The 21,688-nt window shown below is 46.0% G+C and overlaps 1 long non-coding RNA gene across 3 annotated transcripts; it reads left to right on the forward strand.

Moving 5' to 3' along the window:
* Positions 1–160: 160 nt before the first annotated feature.
* On the forward strand, positions 161–21,160 carry LOC140695195 (uncharacterized). Of its 3 annotated transcripts, none has more exons than XR_012070899.1 (3): positions 161–212; positions 20,575–20,687; positions 20,896–21,160. It is a non-coding gene; the product is annotated as an uncharacterized lncRNA (long non-coding RNA). The 3 variants fall into 3 exon arrangements; XR_012070898.1 differs by lacking the exon at positions 161–212 and adding an exon at positions 14,085–14,214; XR_012070900.1 differs by lacking the exon at positions 161–212 and adding an exon at positions 16,023–16,160.
* The last annotated feature ends 528 nt before the right edge of the window (positions 21,161–21,688 follow it).

Below are 21,688 nucleotides of genomic sequence, written 5' to 3' on the forward strand. Positions count from 1 at the left end.
GGCAGATCTTCCACGGTCTGCCCTTTCAGGTTCTGGAAACTGACCCGTGAACTCAGGTCTTTGGGCAGCAGCAGTATCTCGAACTGACAGAGCTTCCCGGACCAAAGACCTAAGCTAAGCTCCACAGAGGGCGGCAGCCCCTCCATCACACTGATCCAACCACAGAACTCTGCCCGGTTACCTAGGATCCACCGGCCACAACAAGCCTCGCGGTACACACCAACATTCCACCTGGAATCCAACGGGTAACTGCCATCCCCAATGGCTGCTGCACCTTGTCAGTGTTGGGGGAGGGGCTGCATCCGACGAGAGGTTCCTAAGCTAAATGTGATTCTACCCACTAGCGTCCCATGGGCCTTTGTTCTTCCCTCTTTCCTTTTCTTCAGATCAGTATGCACAGTACCATCGGAGGCAAGTGTGTCCATTTTCTGTTGATGGTTTCACACGTCTTTAAACTTTCTAACAGTTCACAGTACACAGAGACCCTCTAAAGGAAACTTATGTTCCTGTAATATCTGTCCACCCGGAATACATAACCGTCGGTTGATTTCTCCTGAAACACCCGCACTCTCAGGACATGGATCCATTGGTTTCATGGGGGCTGAAATTCCTAGAAATGAAACCAACCCAAATGTGCAATTTACTGTCTGTCTCTTTTGCTCTTAGTACACTTTTGCAGAGCTACTTGTCTTTGTTAAAGGCTTATGCCATTTCTTCTCGAAGTAGGGTTTTATATGGCATTCATTCATCCTGTTGGAAGACTTGCAAGTCTATACCACGGACAAGGAATCCATTTGACTCCAAATCGGCATTTGGGTTAGGTCACGATATGCTCTTATTAATCAACATTAACGAATATAAATGCACGCCTCTGATTTCCGAATACAAGTGTGCTGAGTACATGCAAGCAGCGATACTGGGTCGATGCGTACTGAATGATCCTTGACATCACCTTGAGTATTTCCTTTTGAGTAATCATGGTTCGCTTGGTATATGTCAGCCAACCGTACCCTTTGGGTGCATGTTTGTTTGTTTGATTTTTGTTGGTCTGCTTCTCGTTTGTTTTGCAAACACGTCAGGCCATGCATCTCTCCGTTCGCTTCAAACAGAGAGTCATATAAGCTGATTCACTTAAGATAGTGCTTCCAATCACCTATGATTTCCTGCTTCCCTCTCCCATCTTTAGGGTATTGATGTCCTCCTTGCCTTCTTCTGGTTTCTTCTTTGCCACTCATGCTCTTCTTGCATTTCCAATAATGGTTTTCTTCTTTCCATTTCATCTTGCTGCTTTTCTATTCAGGGGAGAATTCTCAACCTTTCTTGTAGGATAAGTTTCGAACTGCTGAATTCTTTTAAGATTTGCCGGTCTGTGGAATTCTCTAGCTCTGCCGTTATTAGAAATGGCGGTCATGTGGCCTAGGCTACTATAGATGGCCACATTTTGCCCTTCAGGGTTTGGTCTATGTCCTGGCACTCCTCCCTGTCCTGCAATATTGCTGCCGATATATCAGCTGAAACCCCTCTGGAGGTTCTCTTCTGACAATGTTGCTTTCCTCCAGGGGCATTTTAAATCCCTGGGATGCTCATGAACTTCGTTGATTTGAATCCTACAGCTGCTGGTAGGTCTATTGGGATTCCACCTCCTTTGGACGCTGTGTACTTCCTGAATTCGCATAGATGATTCTTTCTAGGCTTTCAGCAAGTTTCAGTCTGATTTTTCTACAGATAACTTTTCAGACATTTTTTGTTTCTTTACCTCTTGCTTTTCCATCTGGGACTCTTACGAATGCTAGTCTTTCATGCCTTGTCTTACCCCAGGATTCAACAGCAATGTTTTCATTGGTTTGCACTTGCTTTCCTATGTCTGCTTCTGACCGAGGGTTTACTGTTCCCCTGTCTTCACATTCATTCACGCGTCCCTCTGCATTATTTGGTCTGCTTAGGACTGAATTTTAGCCCTGATATTATCTCATCCACTGAGTTTTCTGATACTATTTGTTTCGCCTTTAGGCTTTCTCTTCCCCTTTTCTGGTATTCTGCCTTTTATGATTCTGAGACACTGTTGTTCTTCAGTGTTTCCCTCACCTCCATTTTCAATTATTTCTCTGGATTGCGTTTTGCAGTCTAGGTTTTTGAAAGCTTATGTTTTGGGCCTTCAATCTCTTTGGAACTGAAAATGGTATTTCCTGTTTCTTTCATTGCACTTCTTCACCTCTACTGGTCAGGTAATATCAGGTATCTAATGTAGACTTCTAGGGCTTTGTTAAGTGAAAAATTTGGAATCTTGGCTCTATGCAATTCCATGGGATTTCTGTGCGGACAGTTTCTCCTAGACATTGATGCCATGTCCTGTTCCTGTGTTTGTTGTCTGGTATATCTCCAATTGCTGGTGTTGCCTTTATTGTGATGAACACCCCATACTATTTCGATTAGCATAACCGTAGTTTGATTACGCTTATCTCACAATTCTAAAAGTGCACAGGACACTTCCTCTGGTGGAAATGAAGCTTCTAAAGGTTCTCAGCTCTGCATTCTGCTCCATGTCACTTTGGAGTGTTTCCAAACCTGCAAACTGAGAGTGCGCTTGTGCTTTGTAGTGCCACGGGAATGTCCCAATGAAACCAGTTCTTCCCAGAGCTTCTCTGCCTACAGAAACACCAGTGGAAGCATATCAATGGATGTCACACGTCAGGGCCAGTGGAATGATCCCGCAGACCGACCTTGGTGTCCTCGGTGCCGTACCGTGCCGGTGCCATCCAAAATGGAGCATCTGCTTTTGGGAGATAATGCTGAAGGAAATGCTTCAACTTCTCACGCTGTGGACTTGGACCACTCTCCCTTGTCCTCTCATCCTTGTGGCATGGGTGCATGTAGGCCACAACAGAGCTTTTGTGTATCCTGTGCCTCTAACCAAACCATAATCCCAGCCCACGTTATGAATGTAGCAGATCCTAAGGCTTTTCATTCTGATTTCAAACCCAAGGCCACCTAGATCACTCTGACCAGTTGCACGATATCTCTGATTCAGCCCCACACGTGCTCTATTGGCAAAATGCCCAATTGGTCCCTGGTCCTGCAGATGCACTGGGTGTGGCCATGGGACATATCGATAATCTCAACCGCGCGTGCCGGTGTGGTGGCCTTCTCACTGGGGTCACAGGTCGGCTTGCTCTCTTGATAGGACCCACCACATCCCACAACGCACTCCAGATCCCTGAGACTCAGCGTGTGCCATCATCCATAGCCCTATCCCTCCCTGACCGCTGCCTCTGCTACGTCAAATTTGGCATCTCGGATCTTGGTCTCAGAATCAACTGTGGGGATATTTTGCACTGGTTTCTTTGAGTTCTGTCAGCCAAGCATCTGCTCTGCACTCTTCTAACACTCAGCGCATCACCTTCCATCCCATGTCTCCTGTCCGCTTGAGAGTGTGCATCCAAGTTAAACAGAGTTTCACCTTTGCTGCTCCATCACCAGGGGTCAGACCCTGCACTGGTTTCCATTCCCTGCTTTGCCTTCTCCTGCTTCCAGGGCTTCTGAGGCCTTATCCTGTCTTTGGAAGTAACAGACCTCTCTTCGGCAAGTGTCCTGTGCCAAGGGCTGGGTGAGTGGATGTTTCCATTGCTGTGTACATGGGAGCGAGTGAGCGCAGTTGGCACTGCTTCTCTGCCAACTGGGCATCGATGAATCACCACTTTCCAGATACACTTCCCAGATATGTGATTTTTGTTTAGCTCTTTGTTTCTATACAGCCGTGGTGGGAGGGATTTTCCGAAGACTCCAGTTTTGACATTGTGTTGATCTCTCATTTGCAGCCTTTAAAAAGTTTAATAGATTTGATTTCCATGTTTTGAGAGTTATACGAAAATGAAGTTAGTTTTTGAAACATCCTAAATCGACCTAGAAGCCAGACTTGTCAATTTCGGTAACATTTTGTCAGTTCTAAGGAAAACATAGACAGATAGAATGCAAAGTAGCAGTCCAAACTGTAAAAGGGGTCATGTCAACTCTTTACTGTTGAAGCCTCCGAAACCAACAGGAACCATGAAATAGCTATTGGAAACATGATATAAACCCCAACCTTGGTTTCACTTGTGCATGTGGTGCCCTTTACTCCCAATGACACCTACTGGCCAATGTTGGCATTTCAAGGGGTAACATCCCTCTCTAGGAAAATACAAGAGGAAACAAACCAAATATATACATTTAGGTTTGAATCCAAAATCACCTAGAGGCTTTATAGCTTTGAGAACCCTGCTGCAGCTATGCTAGTCTATTGAGAACCAGGTGTTCTTCTATCAGTGATGAGAACGCTTAATCATCCGATCATGTTGGGTAAAGCAATTTAAAGCAACCGAGTCTGCACCCCCATGATATAGTGCCCACGGGGTCTTGACTCAATGAAAGAATGTCCACATAAGCTGTGTCTTTAATGTCATTGGCGACTTTTACAGTTCCGTTCACTATCTGACTTATAATATTTACCTATACTGTCTTGAAAAACTGAGGCCAAATACATATACAAGTTCAGTCAAAGAGTCCCCTCACTTACCACACTCCCTTCACCCCAGAGAAGACACAAACCCAGCATTTGCTGAATCTAGTGGAAGGCCATCGTTTCTTTGTGTGAGGTAATTATTCATACGCTATCTACTTCAGTCAAGACTTTTAGACCTTTAAGGAGTTCACTGTTGTTCACAGAGGGTAAAGCTGGAGGAACTCTGATTCGAGGAGGGGCTTGCCATTCTCGAACTGGCTTCATTGCAGCTCAGGTACTGATCCTTCCAAATGGATGCCTGAGTGGAGGGGAGGGAAGAGCAAGTGCTTGTTATCTAGGCCCAAACCTGGGAAAAGGCTTCCCTGGGCTTGGTGCACTTTGGTCTGAATGGCTTGGAAATGCCCCTTGGGACGTGTGGATTCTCACGACCTCTTCCAAGAACATGAGCATTTTGATCACCTCTGCCATCTCTTCTCTTTTAGATGTCAGGGATCTTGGACCCGTTCTTGGAGTAGAGATTTGAGGAATTTCCTCAAGTCCACGTTGGCACTCCGTATGTTTCTGCCAGTATCAGCTTGGTTCAGTAGGTCTCATGAATGTCTTTCGAGCCTGGTATCCTCTACAGCTGTCTCCAGGCCAGTAATCTCCATTGTAGCAGAACATCTCTCATCAATGTGTTCGCATCTCTCCTCAATCCGTGCAGCCAGCTTTTCGGCCAGCTTCTCTTCGTATCTCCCATACAGTCGACTTCAACAGGACTGGGCATGTCTGAAAGTAGCTCGGAGCCTCACCAGTAAGCTGGTGGCAGGCAGATCTTCCACGGTCTGCCCTTTCAGGTTCTGGAAACTGACCCGTGAACTCAGGTCTTTGGGCAGCAGCAGTATCTCGAACTGACAGAGCTTCCCGGACCAAAGACCTAAGCTAAGCTCCACAGAGGGCGGCAGCCCCTCCATCACACTGATCCACCCACAGAACTCTGCCCGGTTACCTAGGATCCACCGGCCACAACAAGCCGCGCGGTACACACCAACATTCCACCTGGAATCCAACGGGTAACTGCCATCCCCAATGGCTGCTGCACCTTGTCAGTGTTGGGGGAGGGGCTGCATCCGACGAGAGGTTCCTAAGCTAAATGTGATTCTACCCACTAGCGTCCCATGGGCCTTTGTTCTTCCCTCTTTCCTTTTCTTCAGATCTGTATGCACAGTACCAACGGAGGCAAGTGTGTCCATTTTCTGTTGATGGTTTCACACGTCTTTAAACTTTCTAACATTTCAAAGTACACAGAGACCCTCTAAAGGAAACTTATGTTCCTGTAATATCTGTCCACCCGGAATACATAACCGTCGGTTGATTTCTCCTGAAACACCCGCACTCTCAGGACATGGATCCATTGGTTTCATGGGGGCTGAAATTCCTAGAAATGAAACCAACCCAAATGTGCACTTTACTGTCTGTCTCTTTTGCTCTTAGTACACTGTTGCAGAGCTACTTGTCTTTGTTAAAGGCTTATGCCATTTCTTCTCGAAGTAGGGTTTTATATGGCATTCATTCATTCTGTTGGAAGACTTGCAAGTCTATATCACGGACTAGGAATCCATTTGACTCCAAATCGGCATTTGGGTTAGGTCACGATATGCTCTTCTTAATCAACATTAACGAATATAAATGCACGCCTCTGATTTCCGAATACAAGTGTGCTGAGTACATGCAAGCAGCGATACTGGGTCGATGCGTACTGAATGATCCTTGACATCACCTTGAGTATTTCCTTTTGAGTAATCATGGTTCGCTTGGTATATGTCAGCCAACCGTACCCTTTGGGTGCATGTTTGTTTGTTTGATTTTTGTTGGTCTGCTTCTCGTTTGTTTTGCAAACACGTCAGGCCATGCATCTCTCCGTTCGCTTCAAACAGAGAGTCATATAAGCTGATTCACTTAAGATAGTGCTTCCAATCACCTATGATTTCCTGCTTCCCTCTCCCATCTTTAGGGTATTGATGTCCTCCTTGCCTTCTTCTGGTTTCTTCTTTGCCACTCATGCTCTTCTTGCATTTCCAATAATGGTTTTCTTCTTTCCATTTCATCTTGCTGCTTTTCTATTCAGGGGAGAATTCTCAACCTTTCTTGTAGGATAAGTTTTGAACTGCTGAATTCTTTTAAGATTTGCCGGTCTGTGGAATTCTCTAGCCCTGCCGTTATTAGAAATGGCGGTCATGTGGCCTAGGCTACTATAGATGGCCACATTTTGCCCTTCAGGGTTTGGTCTATGTCCTGGCACTCCTCCCTGTCCTGCAATATTGCTGCCGATATATCAGCTGAAACCCCTCTGGAGGTTCTCTTCTGACAATGTTGCTTTCCTCCAGGGGCATTTTAAATCCCTGGGATGCTCATGAACTTCGTTGATTTGAATCCTACAGCTGCTGGTAGGTCTATTGGGATTCCACCTCCTTTGGACGCTGTGTACTTCCTGAATTCGCATAGATGATTCTTTCTAGGCTTTCAGCAAGTTTCAGTCTGATTTTTCTACAGATAACTTTTCAGACATTTTTTGTTTCTTTACCTCTTGCTTTTCCATCTGGGACTCTTACGAATGCTAGTCTTTCATGCCTTGTCTTACCCCAGGATTCAACAGCAATGTTTTCATTGGTTTGCACTTGCTTTCCTATGTCTGCTTCTGACCGAGGGTTTACTGTTCCCCTGTCTTCACATTCATTCACGCGTCCCTCTGCATTATTTGGTCTGCTTAGGACTGAATTTTAGCCCTGATATTATCTCATCCACTGAGTTTTCTGATACTATTTGTTTCGCCTTTAGGCTTTCTCTTCCCCTTTTCTGGTATTCTGCCTTTTATGATTCTGAGACACTGTTGTTCTTCAGTGTTTCCCTCACCTCCATTTTCAATTATTTCTCTGGATTGCGTTTTGCAGTCTAGGTTTTTGAAAGCTTATGTTTTGGGCCTTCAATCTCTTTGGAACTGAAAATGGTATTTCCTGTTTCTTTCATTGCACTTCTTCACCTCTACTGGTCAGGTAATATCAGGTATCTAATGTAGACTTCTAGGGCTTTCTTAAGTGAAAAATTTGGAATCTTGGCTCTATGCAATTCCATGGGATTTCTGTGAGGACAGTTTCTCCTAGACATTGATGCCATGTCCTGTTCCTGTGTTTGTTGTCTGGTATATCTCCAATTGCTGGTGTTGCCTTTATTGTGATGAACACCCCATACTATTTCGATTAGCATAACCGTAGTTTGATTACGCTTATCTCACAATTCTAAAAGTGCACAGGACACTTCCTCTGGTGGAAATGAAGCTTCTAAAGGTTCTCAGCTCTGCATTCTGCTCCATGTCACTTTGGAGTGTTTCCAAACCTGCAAACTGAGAGTGCGCTTGTGCTTTGTAGTGCCACGGGAATGTCCCAATGAAACCAGTTCTTCCCAGAGCTTCTCTGCCTACAGAAACACCAGTGGAAGCATATCAATGGATGTCACACGTCAGGGCCAGTGGAATGATCCCGCAGACCGACCTTGGTGTCCTCGGTGCCGTACCGTGCCGGTGCCATCCAAAATGGAGCATCTGCTTTTGGGAGATAATGCTGAAGGAAATGCTTCAACTTCTCACGCTGTGGACTTGGACCACTCTCCCTTGTCCTCTCATCCTTGTGGCATGGGTGCATGTAGGCCACAACAGAGCTTTTGTGTATCCTGTGCCTCTAACCAAACCATAATCCCAGCCCACGTTATGAATGTAGCAGATCCTAAGGCTTTTCATTCTGATTTCAAACCCAAGGCCACCTAGATCACTCTGACCAGTTGCACGATATCTCTGATTCAGCCCCACACGTGCTCTATTGGCAAAATGCCCAATTGGTCCCTGGTCCTGCAGATGCACTGGGTGTGGCCATGGGACATATCGATAATCTCAACCGCGCGTGCCGGTGTGGTGGCCTTCTCACTGGGGTCACAGGTCGGCTTGCTCTCTTGATAGGACCCACCACATCCCACAACGCACTCCAGATCCCTGAGACTCAGCGTGTGCCATCATCCATAGCCCTATCCCTCCCTGACCGCTGCCTCTGCTACGTCAAATTTGGCATCTCGGATCTTGGTCTCAGAATCAACTGTGGGGATATTTTGCACTGGTTTCTTTGAGTTCTGTCAGCCAAGCATCTGCTCTGCACTCTTCTAACACTCAGCGCATCACCTTCCATCCCATGTCTCCTGTCCGCTTGAGAGTGTGCATCCAAGTTAAACAGAGTTTCACCTTTGCTGCTCCATCACCAGGGGTCAGACCCTGCACTGGTTTCCATTCCCTGCTTTGCCTTCTCCTGCTTCCAGGGCTTCTGAGGCCTTATCCTGTCTTTGGAAGTAACAGACCTCTCTTCGGCAAGTGTCCTGTGCCAAGGGCTGGGTGAGTGGATGTTTCCATTGCTGTGTACATGGGAGCGAGTGAGCGCAGTTGGCACTGCTTCTCTGCCAACTGGGCATCGATGAATCACCACTTTCCAGATACACTTCCCAGATATGTGATTTTTGTTTAGCTCTTTGTTTCTATACAGCCGTGGTGGGAGGGATTTTCCGAAGACTCCAGTTTTGACATTGTGTTGATCTCTCATTTGCAGCCTTTAAAAAGTTTAATAGATTTGATTTCCATGTTTTGAGAGTTATACGAAAATGAAGTTAGTTTTTGAAACATCCTAAATCGACCTAGAAGCCAGACTTGTCAATTTCGGTAACATTTTGTCAGTTCTAAGGAAAACATAGACAGATAGAATGCAAAGTAGCAGTCCAAACTGTAAAAGGGGTCATGTCAACTCTTTACTGTTGAAGCCTCCGAAACCAACAGGAACCATGAAATAGCTATTGGAAACATGATATAAACCCCAACCTTGGTTTCACTTGTGCATGTGGTGCCCTTTACTCCCAATGACACCTACTGGCCAATGTTGGCATTTCAAGGGGTAACATCCCTCTCTAGGAAAATACAAGAGGAAACAAACCAAATATATACATTTAGGTTTGAATCCAAAATCACCTAGAGGCTTTATAGCTTTGAGAACCCTGCTGCAGCTATGCTAGTCTATTGAGAACCAGGTGTTCTTCTATCAGTGATGAGAACGCTTAATCATCCGATCATGTTGGGTAAAGCAATTTAAAGCAACCGAGTCTGCACCCCCATGATATAGTGCCCACGGGGTCTTGACTCAATGAAAGAATGTCCACATAAGCTGTGTCTTTAATGTCATTGGCGACTTTTACAGTTCCGTTCACTATCTGACTTATAATATTTACCTATACTGTCTTGAAAAACTGAGGCCAAATACATATACAAGTTCAGTCAAAGAGTCCCCTCACTTACCACACTCCCTTCACCCCAGAGAAGACACAAACCCAGCATTTGCTGAATCTAGTGGAAGGCCATCATTTCTTTGTGTGAGGTAATTATTCATACGCTATCTACTTCAGTCAAGACTTTTAGACCTTTAAGGAGTTCACTGTTGTTCACAGAGGGTAAAGCTGGAGGAACTCTGATTCGAGGAGGGGCTTGCCATTCTCGAACTGGCTTCATTGCAGCTCAGGTACTGATCCTTCCAAATGGATGCCTGAGTGGAGGGGAGGGAAGAGCAAGTGCTTGTTATCTAGGCCCAAACCTGGGAAAAGGCTTCCCTGGGCTTGGTGCACTTTGGTCTGAATGGCTTGGAAATGCCCCTTGGGACGTGTGGATTCTCACGACCTCTTCCAAGAACATGAGCATTTTGATCACCTCTGCCATCTCTTCTCTTTTAGATGTCAGGGATCTTGGACCCGTTCTTGGAGCAGAGATTTGAGGAATTTCCTCAAGTCCACGTTGGCACTCCGTATGTTTCTGCCAGTATCAGCTTGGTTCAGTAGGTCTCATGAATGTCTTTCGAGCCTGGTATCCTCTACAGCTGTCTCCAGGCCAGTAATCTCCATTGTAGCAGAACATCTCTCATCAATGTGTTCGCATCTCTCCTCAATCCGTGCAGCCAGCTTTTCGGCCAGCTTCTCTTCGTATCTCCCATACAGTCGACTTCAACAGGACTGGGCATGTCTGAAAGTAGCTCGGAGCCTCACCAGTAAGCTGGTGGCAGGCAGATCTTCCACGGTCTGCCCTTTCAGGTTCTGGAAACTGACCCGTGAACTCAGGTCTTTGGGCAGCAGCAGTATCTCGAACTGACAGAGCTTCCCGGACCAAAGACCTAAGCTAAGCTCCACAGAGGGCGGCAGCCCCTCCATCACACTGATCCACCCACAGAACTCTGCCCGGTTACCTAGGATCCACCGGCCACAACAAGCCGCGCGGTACACACCAACATTCCACCTGGAATCCAACGGGTAACTGCCATCCCCAATGGCTGCTGCACCTTGTCAGTGTTGGGGGAGGGGCTGCATCCGACGAGAGGTTCCTAAGCTAAATGTGATTCTACCCACTAGCGTCCCATGGGCCTTTGTTCTTCCCTCTTTCCTTTTCTTCAGATCTGTATGCACAGTACCAACGGAGGCAAGTGTGTCCATTTTCTGTTGATGGTTTCACACGTCTTTAAACTTTCTAACATTTCAAAGTACACAGAGACCCTCTAAAGGAAACTTATGTTCCTGTAATATCTGTCCACCCGGAATACATAACCGTCGGTTGATTTCTCCTGAAACACCCGCACTCTCAGGACATGGATCCATTGGTTTCATGGGGGCTGAAATTCCTAGAAATGAAACCAACCCAAATGTGCACTTTACTGTCTGTCTCTTTTGCTCTTAGTACACTGTTGCAGAGCTACTTGTCTTTGTTAAAGGCTTATGCCATTTCTTCTCGAAGTAGGGTTTTATATGGCATTCATTCATCCTGTTGGAAGACTTGCAAGTCTATATCACGGACTAGGAATCCATTTGACTCCAAATCGGCATTTGGGTTAGGTCACGATATGCTCTTCTTAATCAACATTAACGAATATAAATGCACGCCTCTGATTTCCGAATACAAGTGTGCTGAGTACATGCAAGCAGCGATACTGGGTCGATGCGTACTGAATGATCCTTGACATCACCTTGAGTATTTCCTTTTGAGTAATCATGGTTCGCTTGGTATATGTCAGCCAACCGTACCCTTTGGGTGCATGTTTGTTTGTTTGATTTTTGTTGGTCTGCTTCTCGTTTGTTTTGCAAACACGTCAGGCCATGCATCTCTCCGTTCGCTTCAAACAGAGAGTCATATAAGCTGATTCACTTAAGGTAGTGCTTCCAATCACCTATGATTTCCTGCTTCCCTCTCCCATCTTTAGGGTATTGATGTCCTCCTTGCCTTCTTCTGGTTTCTTCTTTGCCACTCATGCTCTTCTTGCATTTCCAATAATGGTTTTCTTCTTTCCATTTCATCTTGCTGCTTTTCTATTCAGGGGAGAATTCTCAACCTTTCTTGTAGGATAAGTTTCGAACTGCTGAATTCTTTTAAGATTTGCCGGTCTGTGGAATTCTCTAGCCCTGCCGTTATTAGAAATGGCGGTCATGTGGCCTAGGCTACTATAGATGGCCACATTTTGCCCTTCAGGGTTTGGTCTATGTCCTGGCACTCCTCCCTGTCCTGCAATATTGCTGCCGATATATCAGCTGAAACCCCTCTGGAGGTTCTCTTCTGACAATGTTGCTTTCCTCCAGGGGCATTTTAAATCCCTGGGATGCTCATGAACTTCGTTGATTTGAATCATACAGCTGCTGGTAGGTCTATTGGGATTCCACCTCCTTTGGACGCTGTGTACTTCCTGAATTCGCATAGATGATTCTTTCTAGGCTTTCAGCAAGTTTCAGTCTGATTTTTCTACAGATAACTTTTCAGACATTTTTTGTTTCTTTACCTCTTGCTTTTCCATCTGGGACTCTTACGAATGCTAGTCTTTCATGCCTTGTCTTACCCCAGGATTCAACAGCAATGTTTTCATTGGTTTGCACTTGCTTTCCTATGTCTGCTTCTGACCGAGGGTTTACTGTTCCCCTGTCTTCACATTCATTCACGCGTCCCTCTGCATTATTTGGTCTGCTTAGGACTGAATTTTAGCCCTGATATTATCTCATCCACTGAGTTTTCTGATACTATTTGTTTCGCCTTTAGGCTTTCTCTTCCCCTTTTCTGGTATTCTGCCTTTTATGATTCTGAGACACTGTTGTTCTTCAGTGTTTCCCTCACCTCCATTTTCAATTATTTCTCTGGATTGCGTTTTGCAGTCTAGGTTTTTGAAAGCTTATGTTTTGGGCCTTCAATCTCTTTGGAACTGAAAATGGTATTTCCTGTTTCTTTCATTGCACTTCTTCACCTCTACTGGTCAGGTAATATCAGGTATCTAATGTAGACTTCTAGGGCTTTCTTAAGTGAAAAATTTGGAATCTTGGCTCTATGCAATTCCATGGGATTTCTGTGCGGACAGTTTCTCCTAGACATTGATGCCATGTCCTGTTCCTGTGTTTGTTGTCTGGTATATCTCCAATTGCTGGTGTTGCCTTTATTGTGATGAACACCCCATACTATTTCGATTAGCATAACCGTAGTTTGATTACGCTTATCTCACAATTCTAAAAGTGCACAGGACACTTCCTCTGGTGGAAATGAAGCTTCTAAAGGTTCTCAGCTCTGCATTCTGCTCCATGTCACTTTGGAGTGTTTCCAAAACTGCAAACTGAGAGTGCGCTTGTGCTTTGTAGTGCCACGGGAATGTCCCAATGAAACCAGTTCTTCCCAGAGCTTCTCTGCCTACAGAAACACCAGTGGAAGCATATCAATGGATGTCACACGTCAGGGCCAGTGGAATGATCCCGCAGACCGACCTTGGTGTCCTCGGTGCCGTACCGTGCCGGTGCCATCCAAAATGGAGCATCTGCTTTTGGGAGATAATGCTGAAGGAAATGCTTCAACTTCTCACGCTGTGGACTTGGACCACTCTCCCTTGTCCTCTCATCCTTGTGGCATGGGTGCATGTAGGCCACAACAGAGCTTTTGTGTATCCTGTGCCTCTAACCAAACCATAATCCCAGCCCACGTTATGAATGTAGCAGATCCTAAGGCTTTTCATTCTGATTTCAAACCCAAGGCCACCTAGATCACTCTGACCAGTTGCACGATATCTCTGATTCAGCCCCACACGTGCTCTATTGGCAAAATGCCCAATTGGTCCCTGGTCCTGCAGATGCACTGGGTGTGGCCATGGGACATATCGATAATCTCAACCGCGCGTGCCGGTGTGGTGGCCTTCTCACTGGGGTCACAGGTCGGCTTGCTCTCTTGATAGGACCCACCACATCCCACAACGCACTCCAGATCCCTGAGACTCAGCGTGTGCCATCATCCATAGCCCTATCCCTCCCTGACCGCTGCCTCTGCTACGTCAAATTTGGCATCTCGGATCTTGGTCTCAGAATCAACTGTGGGGATATTTTGCACTGGTTTCTTTGAGTTCTGTCAGCCAAGCATCTGCTCTGCACTCTTCTAACACTCAGCGCATCACCTTCCATCCCATGTCTCCTGTCCGCTTGAGAGTGTGCATCCAAGTTAAACAGAGTTTCACCTTTGCTGCTCCATCACCAGGGGTCAGACCCTGCACTGGTTTCCATTCCCTGCTTTGCCTTCTCCTGCTTCCAGGGCTTCTGAGGCCTTATCCTGTCTTTGGAAGTAACAGACCTCTCTTCGGCAAGTGTCCTGTGCCAAGGGCTGGGTGAGTGGATGTTTCCATTGCTGTGTACATGGGAGCGAGTGAGCGCAGTTGGCACTGCTTCTCTGCCAACTGGGCATCGATGAATCACCACTTTCCAGATACACTTCCCAGATATGTGATTTTTGTTTAGCTCTTTGTTTCTATACAGCCGTGGTGGGAGGGATTTTCCGAAGACTCCAGTTTTGACATTGTGTTGATCTCTCATTTGCAGCCTTTAAAAAGTTTAATAGATTTGATTTCCATGTTTTGAGAGTTATACGAAAATGAAGTTAGTTTTTGAAACATCCTAAATCGACCTAGAAGCCAGACTTGTCAATTTCGGTAACATTTTGTCAGTTCTAAGGAAAACATAGACAGATAGAATGCAAAGTAGCAGTCCAAACTGTAAAAGGGGTCATGTCAACTCTTTACTGTTGAAGCCTCCGAAACCAACAGGAACCATGAAATAGCTATTGGAAACATGATATAAACCCCAACCTTGGTTTCACTTGTGCATGTGGTGCCCTTTACTCCCAATGACACCTACTGGCCAATGTTGGCATTTCAAGGGGTAACATCCCTCTCTAGGAAAATACAAGAGGAAACAAACCAAATATATACATTTAGGTTTGAATCCAAAATCACCTAGAGGCTTTATAGCTTTGAGAACCCTGCTGCAGCTATGCTAGTCTATTGAGAACCAGGTGTTCTTCTATCAGTGATGAGAACGCTTAATCATCCGATCATGTTGGGTAAAGCAATTTAAAGCAACCGAGTCTGCACCCCCATGATATAGTGCCCACGGGGTCTTGACTCAATGAAAGAATGTCCACATAAGCTGTGTCTTTAATGTCATTGGCGACTTTTACAGTTCCGTTCACTATCTGACTTATAATATTTACCTATACTGTCTTGAAAAACTGAGGCCAAATACATATACAAGTTCAGTCAAAGAGTCCCCTCACTTACCACACTCCCTTCACCCCAGAGAAGACACAAACCCAGCATTTGCTGAATCTAGTGGAAGGCCATCATTTCTTTGTGTGAGGTAATTATTCATACGCTATCTACTTCAGTCAAGACTTTTAGACCTTTAAGGAGTTCACTGTTGTTCACAGAGGGTAAAGCTGGAGGAACTCTGATTCGAGGAGGGGCTTGCCATTCTCGAACTGGCTTCATTGCAGCTCAGGTACTGATCCTTCCAAATGGATGCCTGAGTGGAGGGGAGGGAAGAGCAAGTGCTTGTTATCTAGGCCCAAACCTGGGAAAAGGCTTCCCTGGGCTTGGTGCACTTTGGTCTGAATGGCTTGGAAATGCCCCTTGGGACGTGTGGATTCTCACGACCTCTTCCAAGAACATGAGCATTTTGATCACCTCTGCCATCTCTTCTCTTTTAGATGTCAGGGATCTTGGACCCGTTCTTGGAGCAGAGATTTGAGGAATTTCCTCAAGTCCACGTTGGCACTCCGTATGTTTCTGCCAGTATCAGCTTGGTTCAGTAGGTCTCATGAATGTCTTTCGAGCCTGGTATCCTCTACAGCTGTCTCCAGGCCAGTAATCTCCATTGTAGCAGAACATCTCTCATCAATGTGTTCGCATCTCTCCTCAATCCGTGCAGCCAGCTTTTCGGCCAGCTTCTCTTCGTATCTCCCATACAGTCGACTTCAACAGGACTGGGCATGTCTGAAAGTAGCTCGGAGCCTCACCAGTAAGCTGGTGGCAGGCAGATCTTCCACGGTCTGCCCTTTCAGGTTCTGGAAACTGACCCGTGAACTCAGGTCTTTGGGCAGCAGCAGTATCTCGAACTGACAGAGCTTCCCGGACCAAAGACCTAAGCTAAGCTCCACAGAGGGCGGCAGCCCCTCCATCACACTGATCCACCCACAGAACTCTGCCCGGTTACCTAGGATCCACCGGCCACAACAAGCCGCGCGGTACACACCAACATTCCACCTGGAATCCAACGGGTAACTGCCATCCCCAATGGCTGCTGCACCTTGTCAGTGTTGGGGGAGGGGCTGCATCCGACGAGAGGTTCCTAAGCTAAATGTGATTCTACCCACTAGCGTCCCATGGGCCTTTGTTCTTCCCTCTTTCCTTTTCTTCAGATCTGTATGCACAGTACCAACGGAGGCAAGTGTGTCCATTTTCTGTTGATGGTTTCACACGTCTTTAAACTTTCTAACATTTCAAAGTACACAGAGACCCTCTAAAGGAAACTTATGTTCCTGTAATATCTGTCCACCCGGAATACATAACCGTCGGTTGATTTCTCCTGAAACACCCGCACTCTCAGGACATGGATCCATTGGTTTCATGGGGGCTGAAATTCCTAGAAATGAAACCAACCCAAATGTGCACTTTACTGTCTGTCTCTTTTGCTCTTAGTACACTGTTGCAGAGCTACTTGTCTTTGTTAAAGGCTTATGCCATTTCTTCTCGAAGTAGGGTTTTATATGGCATTCATTCATCCTGTTGGAAGACTTGCAAGTCTATATCACGGACTAGGAATCCATTTGACTCCAAATCGGCATTTGGGTTAGGTCACGATATGCTCTTCTTAATCAACATTAACGAATATAAATGCACGCCTCTGATTTCCGAATACAAGTGTGCTGAGTACATGCAAGCAGCGATACTGGGTCGATGCGTACTGAATGATCCTTGACATCACCTTGAGTATTTCCTTTTGAGTAATCATGGTTCGCTTGGTATATGTCAGCCAACCGTACCCTTTGGGTGCATGTTTGTTTGTTTGATTTTTGTTGGTCTGCTTCTCGTTTGTTTTGCAAACACGTCAGGCCATGCATCTCTCCGTTCGCTTCAAACAGAGAGTCATATAAGCTGATTCACTTAAGGTAGTGCTTCCAATCACCTATGATTTCCTGCTTCCCTCTCCCATCTTTAGGGTATTGATGTCCTCCTTGCCTTCTTCTGGTTTCTTCTTTGCCACTCATGCTCTTCTTGCATTTCCAATAATGGTTTTCTTCTTTCCATTTCATCTTGCTGCTTTTCTATTCAGGGGAGAATTCTCAACCTTTCTTGTAGGATAAGTTTCGAACTGCTGAATTCTTTTAAGATTTGCCGGTCTGTGGAATTCTCTAGCCCTGCCGTTATTAGAAATGGCGGTCATGTGGCCTAGGCTACTATAGATGGCCACATTTTGCCCTTCAGGGTTTGGTCTATGTCCTGGCACTCCTCCCTGTCCTGCAATATTGCTGCCGATATATCAGCTGAAACCCCTCTGGAGGTTCTCTTCTGACAATGTTGCTTTCCTCCAGGGGCATTTTAAATCCCTGGGATGCTCATGAACTTCGTTGATTTGAATCATACAGCTGCTGGTAGGTCTATTGGGATTCCACCTCCTTTGGACGCTGTGTACTTCCTGAATTCGCATAGATGATTCTTTCTAGGCTTTCAGCAAGTTTCAGTCTGATTTTTCTACAGATAACTTTTCAGACATTTTTTGTTTCTTTACCTCTTGCTTTTCCATCTGGGACTCTTACGAATGCTAGTCTTTCATGCCTTGTCTTACCCCAGGATTCAACAGCAATGTTTTCATTGGTTTGCACTTGCTTTCCTATGTCTGCTTCTGACCGAGGGTTTACTGTTCCCCTGTCTTCACATTCATTCACGCGTCCCTCTGCATTATTTGGTCTGCTTAGGACTGAATTTTAGCCCTGATATTATCTCATCCACTGAGTTTTCTGATACTATTTGTTTCGCCTTTAGGCTTTCTCTTCCCCTTTTCTGGTATTCTGCCTTTTATGATTCTGAGACACTGTTGTTCTTCAGTGTTTCCCTCACCTCCATTTTCAATTATTTCTCTGGATTGCGTTTTGCAGTCTAGGTTTTTGAAAGCTTATGTTTTGGGCCTTCAATCTCTTTGGAACTGAAAATGGTATTTCCTGTTTCTTTCATTGCACTTCTTCACCTCTACTGGTCAGGTAATATCAGGTATCTAATGTAGACTTCTAGGGCTTTGTTAAGTGAAAAATTTGGAATCTTGGCTCTATGCAATTCCATGGGATTTCTGTGCGGACAGTTTCTCCTAGACATTGATGCCATGTCCTGTTCCTGTGTTTGTTGTCTGGTATATCTCCAATTGCTGGTGTTGCCTTTATTGTGATGAACACCCCATACTATTTCGATTAGCATAACCGTAGTTTGATTACGCTTATCTCACAATTCTAAAAGTGCACAGGACACTTCCTCTGGTGGAAATGAAGCTTCTAAAGGTTCTCAGCTCTGCATTCTGCTCCATGTCACTTTGGAGTGTTTCCAAAACTGCAAACTGAGAGTGCGCTTGTGCTTTGTAGTGCCACGGGAATGTCCCAATGAAACCAGTTCTTCCCAGAGCTTCTCTGCCTACAGAAACACCAGTGGAAGCATATCAATGGATGTCACACGTCAGGGCCAGTGGAATGATCCCGCAGACCGACCTTGGTGTCCTCGGTGCCGTACCGTGCCGGTGCCATCCAAAATGGAGCATCTGCTTTTGGGAGATAATGCTGAAGGAAATGCTTCATCTTCTCACGCTGTGGACTTGGACCACTCTTACTTGTCCTCTCATCCTTGTGGCACGGGTGCACGAAGGCAACTACAGAGCTGTTGCGTATCCTGTGCCTCAAACCAAACCATAATCCCAGCCCAGGTTATGAATGTAGCAGATCCTAAGGCTTTTCATTCTGATTTCAAACCCAAGGCCACCTAGATCACTCAGACCAGATGCACGATATCTCTGATTCAGCCCCACACGTGCTCTATTGGCAAAATGCCCAATTGGTCCCTGGTCCTGCAGATGCACTGGGTGTGGCAATGGGACATATCGATAATCTCAACCGCGCGTGCCGGTGTGGTGGCCTTCTCACTGGGGTCACAGGTCGGTTTGCTCTCTTGATAGGACACACCACATCCCACAACGCACTCCAGATCCCTGAGACTCAGCGTGTGCCATCATCCATAGCCCTATCCCTCCCTGACCGCTGCCTCTGCTACGTCAAATTTGGCAGCTCGGATCTTGGTCTCAGAATCAACTGTGGGGATATTTTGCGCTGGTTTCTTTGAGTTCTGTCAGCCAAGCATCTGCTCTGCACTCTTCTAACACTCAGCGCATCACCTTCAATCCCATGTCTCCTGTCCGCTTGAGAGTGTGCGTCCAAGTTAAACAGAGTTTCACCTTTGCTGCTCCATCACCAGGGGTCAGACCCTGCACTGGTTTCCATTCCCTGCTTTGCCTTCTCCTGCTTCCAGGGGTTCTGAGGCCTTATCCTGTCTTTGGGAGTAACAGACCTCTCTTCGGCAAGTGTCCTGTGCCAAGGGCTGGGTGAGTGGATGTTTCCATTGCTGTGTACATGGGAGCGAGTGAGCGCAGTTGGTAATGCTTCTCTGCCAACTGGGCATCGATGAATCACCACTTTCCAGATACACTTCCCAGATATGTGATTTTTGTTTAGCTCTGTGTTTCTATACAGCCATGGTGGGAGGGATTTTCCGAAGACTCCAGTTTTGACATTGTGTTGATCTCTCACTTGCAGCCTTTAAAAAGTTTAATAGATTTGATTTCCATGTTTTGAGAGTTATACGAAAATGAAGTTAGTTTTTGAAACATCCTAAATCGACCTAGAAGCCAGACTTGTCAATTTCGGTAACATTTTGTCAGTTCTAAGGAAAACATAGACAGATAGAATGCAAAGTAGCAGTCCAAACTGTAAAAGGGGTCATGTCAACTCTTTACTGTTGAAGCCTCCGAAACCAACAGGAACCATGAAATAGCTATTGGAAACATGATATAACCCCCAACCTTGTTTTCACTTGTGCATGTGGTGCAATTTACTCCCAATGACACCTACTGGCCAATGTTGGCATTTCAAGGGGTAACATCCCTCTCTAGGAAAATACAAGAGGAAACAAACCAAATATATACATTTAGGTTTGAATCCAAAATCACCTAGAGGCATTATAGCTTTGAGAACCCTGCTGCAGCTATGCTAGTCTATTGAGAACCAGGTGTTCTTCTATCAGTGATGAGAACGCTTAATCATCTGATCATGTTGGGTAAAGCAATTTAAAGCAACCGAGTCTGCACCCCCATGATATAGTGCCCACGGGGCCTTGACTCAATGAAAGAATGTCCACATAAGCTGTGTCTTTAATGTCATTGGCGACTTTTACAGTTCCGTTCACTATCTGACTTATAATATTTACCTATACTGTCTTGAAAAACTGAGGCCAAATACATATACAAGTTCAGTCAAAGAGTCCCCTCACTTACCACACTCCCTTCACCCCAGAGAAGACACAAACCCAGCATTTGCTGAATCTAGTGGAAGGCCATCGTTTCTTTGTGTGAGATAAATATTCATATGCTATCTACTTCAGTCGAGACTTTTAGACCTTTAAGGAGTTCACTGTTGTTCACAGAGGGTAAAGCTGGAGGAACTCTGATTCGAGGAGGGGCTTGCCATTCTCGAACTGGCTTCATTGCAGCTCAGGTACTGATCCTTCCAAATGGATGCCTGAGTGGAGGGGAGGGAAGAGCAAGTGCTTGTTATCTAGGCCCAAACCTGGGAAAAAGCTTACCTGGTCTTGGTGCACTTTGGTCTGAATGGCTTGGAAATGCCCCTTGGGGCGTGTGGATTCTCACGACCTCTTCCAAGAACATGAGCGTTTTGATCACCTCTGCCATCTCTTCTCTTTTAGATGTCAGGGATCTTGGACCCGTTCTTGGAGCAGAGAATTGAGGAATTTCCTCAAGTCCACGTTGGCACTCCGTATGTTTCTGCCAGTATCAGCGTGGTTCAGTAGGTCTCATGAATGTCTTTCGAGCCTGGTATCCTCTACAGCTGTCTCCAGGCCAGTAATCTCCATTGTAGCAGAACATCTCTCATCAATGTGTTCGCATCTCTCCTCAATCCGTGCAGCCAGCTTTTCGGCCAGCTTCTCTTCGTATCTCCCATACAGTCGACTTCAACAGGACTGGGCATGTCTGAAAGTAGCTCGGAGCCTCACCAGTAAGCTGGTGGCAGGCAGATCTTCCACGGTCTGCCCTTTCAGGTTCTGGAAACTGACCCGTGAACTCAGGTCTTTGGGCAGCAGCAGTATCTCGAACTGACAGAGCTTCCCGGACCAAAGACCTAAGCTAAGCTCCACAGAGGGCGGCAGCCCCTCCATCACACTGATCCACCCACAGAACTCTGCCCGGTTACCTAGGATCCACCGGCCACAACAAGCCTCGCGGTACACACCAACATTCCACCTGGAATCCAACGGGTAACTGCCATCCCCAATGGCTGCTGCACCTTGTCAGTGTTGGGGGAGGGGCTGCATCCGACGAGAGGTTCCTAAGCTAAATGTGATTCTACCCACTAGCGTCCCATGGGCCTTTGTTCTTCCCTCTTTCCTTTTCTTCAGATCTGTATGCACAGTACCATCGGAGGCAAGTGTGTCCATTTTCTGTTGATGGTTTCACACGTCTTTAAACTTTCTAACAGTT

This window comes from Vicugna pacos, unplaced genomic scaffold, assembly GCF_048564905.1.
Source record: "Vicugna pacos unplaced genomic scaffold, VicPac4 scaffold_190, whole genome shotgun sequence".
NCBI classification, from domain to species: Eukaryota; Metazoa; Chordata; class Mammalia; order Artiodactyla; family Camelidae; genus Vicugna; species Vicugna pacos.